The sequence below is a fragment of the Oryza glaberrima genome, chromosome 2 (genome assembly GCF_000147395.1).
Source record: "Oryza glaberrima chromosome 2, OglaRS2, whole genome shotgun sequence".
In the NCBI taxonomy this organism is placed as follows: domain Eukaryota; kingdom Viridiplantae; phylum Streptophyta; class Magnoliopsida; order Poales; family Poaceae; genus Oryza; species Oryza glaberrima.
In genome coordinates, this window is record NC_068327.1 from 12060192 (window position 1) to 12065402 (window position 5211).

Below are 5211 nucleotides of genomic sequence, written 5' to 3' on the forward strand. Positions count from 1 at the left end.
CTCTATCCAAACTTTTGTAAAAGAGTAAATTACGCTAGCGGTAAGGGAAGAAAATTACTCCCTCATCCAAAAGAACTCTGTTCTTGAACGACACTTCTATAGCACAATTATCAGAAAAAAAAAGAACTGTACACAAACTTCTAATAAACGCTTATTTCAGTTCATAAACTTGCAACAAAATGTTTGCGATCCGAAGTCAACATAGTACACCATACCTAATCTTGCTTATGTGGATGCTGATTAAGATGCCACACATACGCGCATACTCCCTCTGTCCCAAAAAAGGCAAACCCTGGTTTTCCGTGTCCAACTTTGACTGTTCGTCTTATATGAAATTTTTTTATAATTCGTATTTTCATTGTTGTTAGATGATAAAACATGATTAATATTTTATGCATGACTTGTCTTTTTAATTTTTTTCATAATTTTTTTAAATAAGACAGACGGTCAAACGTTGGGCACGGAAACCAGGGTTTGTCTTTTTTTGAGACGGAGGGAGTACATGACTAGGGTACTAGGCATGTTATATTTGAAAACAAACTATGTACTTGGTTTCTATTTTTTTTTTCTTCTTTTACCTCTCTCTATCCCTGCACCTGGCCTTCATCTGAGCATATGTATAACTTATGGTTAAGTGAACATGTATATGCTTATGTGGCATTCTAATTACGTAGAGGAGTAGACGTTAGTAAGATCAGCCATGCATGGTTTGTTGTTTTAGCCTTCGTTTACACAAACTACGAATGTTCCTACATGGAAATTGGCATCTTATAAGTTTAGGTTATAAAAAAATACTCTTTTTTTAAAATTGACAATATTGCACCCACTTCACAGGTTCGTATACCACTAATATAATATATTCTTTTTTTTAAAAAAAAACCTGTATCAAAGTTTGCACGAATCTTAAAGTACCATCTGGGCAAACTTGTACTCCTGCTTCATATCATAAGTTGTTTAGTTTTTTCCTAGTCAAATTTCTTTAAGTTTTCCCAAGTTTCTAGAATAATATAGTAGTATTTTTAATATAAAACAAACATATTATCGAAAAATATTTAATTTCAATTTTAATGAAACTAACTTAGTGTTGTGCATTTTGCTAATTTTTTTGTCAAACCTAAATAATTTTAAATAGGAAAAAAAAATCAAACGACTTATAATATGAAACGGAGGGAGCACCTTGTATAGCAGTCTATAAGCCATCCAGACTATCTTGACATATGTCCGTAGCCCAGCTCTCTCGCTTATCTCTGATCCTTCTCCTACCTGCTGCCCCCAGGTAATGTGTCTGCACATTCTTTGTGTGTGTACATGAAGTTTGAGAGGCGTTTTGCTCAAGACCGCGCAACGATTCCATATGACACCGCATCGTTGTCCATGCCTATCATGTTCATCCAGAGCCCCTGTTGATCTTTAGATAAGAGAAAAGCTCAAAATTAAAGAAGGCTTGTTTATTGATCATGTCAAGGATAGGTATCGACGGCGATGCGCTGGTTATGGCCATGGTTGTGCGGTTCTTGCGCAATAACGTTTTGATCTCGATCTCCTCTCCTCTCTCCAAAGTTTTCCTTTCTTTACTCCTCTGATGGAACAATGCATGCATTTACTGAGTTTTTGTCTCCTGTTCTTCCTCGTCTGCATGTTCTTGAATGGTTTGGTCGCTCTTATTCTTCTGTGATTTCCTTGTCCATCATTATCTCAGGGCATGCATGAAAGCTCTATAAATTAAGATGGAACCTTTTCTTTTAGTTTTGTTGATGATGACTAATTTGGTTTGTTGCTAGCTACTAGCTGTTGTTTCCTGTCTGAAAACTATGAAGCTATCTTGTAAGGTAGGTAAGACGAATGCGGAGGTTCTTACTACTTCGGCCCTTGCCTAGAGCTTCAGAAATATAAACTAAGATTACCATGAAGAACAGGTGTGTGCAACTTTATTTATGGTATTGATGAAAACTCAATCTAGTAAACATCATGTATGATCCAGTAGATCGATCGATTAGATTCATCGTACCTGAATCTATTTTTGCTTACCGTACTGTAGCTAGTCTTTCACCTTCAGTCTTTGCAAGTTATATTTTTTTATACTAGGTTTCGTTCTTGCATACTTGCAAATGCTCTTGTAATTGAGTTTTCAGAGTTCTCCACTTGCAATAACAAATATTTTGGTTGTCTTTCCATGAAGCAGATCAGATGGCTAGATAGATGGTAAATGATCTGAAAAATATAAAAGAAGATTACAGGCACTGTTTGACAATACTTAACTGAATCTATATGCAACTTATCTTTCAGTACATTGCACTGGAATTTGCCATTTGCTAGCACTTGCTGCCTATCTGTAGTGCTTATGGGATTCATGTCAGAACTAACTACTACCTGTATTTTGTAGGTTTAAGAGTGTAAATTATTGGTCCCCTTCTTGCATTTTCTCTCAATTTATTCAGGTAACAAACGCTTGCAAGTCTGCTATTTTAAGCATTGCAAGCAGTACTAGTACTATACATGCTCCGCTAATGGTCAGGCAACAGAAGACCAAACATTGTACTAGGCCAGCCATCTCGTTACATACTTACATCAATGTTTGCACTGTGATGTGACTCTTGATGCATTATTTGCTCGATCATATATATGTAAAATATAGCCAGTTCTCATGCATAATTCATGTGAGAAGATCGAGCAAGAGTGGTCCAGCCGTCCAAGAAGACATTATAAAACCACAAAAGTTCCAACATATTGATCATTGATTGCTGCTGTCCTACAGCATCCAGAGTGCTATAAATTCACATCATCAATTCATCATCTCCAATATAATGCAGCTGCAAGTTTCATACATGGATGTGGCTTGTTTCCGACATCGCAGAGGTTAACTTCTTGTTGCTATCCTCCATTATCTATTAAAAAAAATATTGTTACTATCCTGATGGTCAGAGTTGCCTGATGATCGATTGATGTCTTTTTGGGGGTCTCTCCATGGAATTGCACAGACAAATACCCAGTGTTCTAGATTCCAGAAATGTTATCAGTGACAATGTGTGTTCAGGCTAGGTGCCAAAGGAGTACAGGTACCCCATCTGTTGACTCTTGTGCTAGCAGCGTGCAAGCAAGCAGACAATCATGCATATGGTCTCAGTAATTGCATATGAGTGATGTAGGACATGGTGTTTACTCCCCTGAATGCAGGCCCGGCCTTGATCAGGGGCTAATTAACATTACTTAGTGCAATCTTTGCTCTGTTTTGTAATTGCATTGATGTGCCAGATAAGCTACAGTACATCAGGAATGAGAGGAGTGCATCAAAATACTGAAGACCATGATGGATATTTCGAAATTGCAAATGAGGGGTGGCCGGTCTGTAAAAACAGTTTTCTCCTAAAAGATCGACATTGCTCAAGCGACCTTAATCTAGAAAATAATTTCAAAGGTACTTCAGAATGGTCAAAGCTCAGTTCTGCGATAGACATTGTCATAGACATTTGGATGCATGTGTCATGGAAGTGCTTATACTATTAATATGAACATGTATTTTGGTTTTTTTTTTAAAAAAAAAACTGGCACATGATTGTCAATTTTGCCTAGCGATAGCAAAATAGGTGTATGAAGTTTAAACATAGTAAACCATGACTTTATCAACCCACTCAAATCATGCTCCTTATGAAAAGTTCTAGATGAGAAAAATTTTAGGTTTGGGAGTGTCTAGATTGAAATTTTTAGTCGTTTCTCTACCCACTTGGATGTCAATCCAATGGTTCTCATCACTCCCACTATCATTCTTTCTTAGGTATATATAAATATATTGTTTGTAGGAAACTAGGAATCATGGCATGGATCAATGAGGAGGCACTTTCTAAGCCAAGTGATCAAGTCAAGGTGCAAACTTATCACGAAGGGTATGTATTCTAGCTCTTCTTCCTCCGAACATACAAGCATAACTTAAAATGGAATCTTATTGAGGAATACTTTTATATTTACTGAACTTGGGTTGTAGTCTTTCAGAACTCATTCGAAGTGTTTTTGCGGCCTGCAATCCTAATCGGCCAATAACACATACGCCTTCTGGCCAAACTTCTCTACCCTTACTCTCATAAATAGGTAACCATAATCCCTTAACGTTCACATTAAAACCCCAAATTTATGATATTGATCTAGTGTCCTTTCCATGTTCTCTTGCATCTTTCTTTCATTGTCTTGTAGGAGCTAACCTTCATATGAGGTCAATGTACCAAGGAAAGGTTGATAACAATCAAAATCGAAAGGATGGAGTAACGATTGCGTGAGTGCTAGTCCTCAGAATTAATTGGCCAGACCATCAAACATTGTTCCTCATTGATTGGTAGTAATTAATTGTCTAGACATTGTGGAATGATGGGAAGGTATCTAGCTTTTTCTCTATGGATAACCATGGCAAATTCTTTTCTAAAATGATCTTGACAAACAGAAATTAGAGAATTAATGCTTCTGAAGATCTTGTTGTTTCCTGTTATCTAGATTATCCAGGACATTGCAATTACGATCTCCATGTAGATAGGGACTTACAACTTGATTTTCATATATTCAATAGTTCAATTGCCTCCTGCAGTAAGACATATCTCATTCTTGTAGATCGATAAAAAAAATCCCAGCATTGTAGCGCAAAAGGACATGTGAAGAAGAGATGTTGGAGAGTTTCTTCATGCCTCAGATTACACACAACACAAGTAGTAATCTGGTCTCAAAAATTTTCTTGTATTCAATCTAATATTGAGTATCAGCGAAAAAAAAAAAGACTTTGTGCTTTGGTTGTGAGCAACATTTCCATAAACCAGTTAAAAGAAACTGCAATGTTTACAGTCCCCCATGAAACATTTGTATCCTTTTATTGATGATGAGTATTGATCCGAGTTCCAAATAGTACAAACATCCTTCTGGTCATAGAGACTCAGATCTTGTAGGATGGCATGTTGGTCCTCAAACTGGTTGTAGGCTTCCACTGACAGACAGGTTAAAGATGTTGCCTAGTTCATCCTGTTCAGAAACTAGTTCCAGTATGATATTAGACCTTGTTATCAATGAAAAGAATGTGCCTGATGCCCATTCCATTGATCTTTCCATAACATAAGAGGGTTCGGTTTGTTAGACAGACCACTTGCAAATCTGCAATAGCCTTGAAAGATCCCATTAACTTCATATTGTGTCCCCCCACAAGAAAGATTCATCTCTTAATCTAAAAGGTGGTTTACT

At 36.8% G+C, this 5211-nt stretch overlaps 1 long non-coding RNA gene across 2 annotated transcripts; it reads left to right on the forward strand.

Moving 5' to 3' along the window:
- The first annotated feature begins 1251 nt into the window (after positions 1 to 1251).
- On the forward strand, positions 1252 to 4865 carry LOC127763991 (uncharacterized). 2 transcript variants are annotated; one of them, XR_008015787.1, is made up of 5 exons: positions 1252 to 3415; positions 3798 to 3881; positions 3980 to 4083; positions 4186 to 4264; positions 4594 to 4865. It is a non-coding gene; the product is annotated as an uncharacterized LOC127763991 (long non-coding RNA). The 2 variants fall into 2 exon arrangements; XR_008015788.1 differs by having other exon boundaries at positions 3988 to 4083.
- Positions 4866 to 5211: the final 346 nt, after the last annotated feature.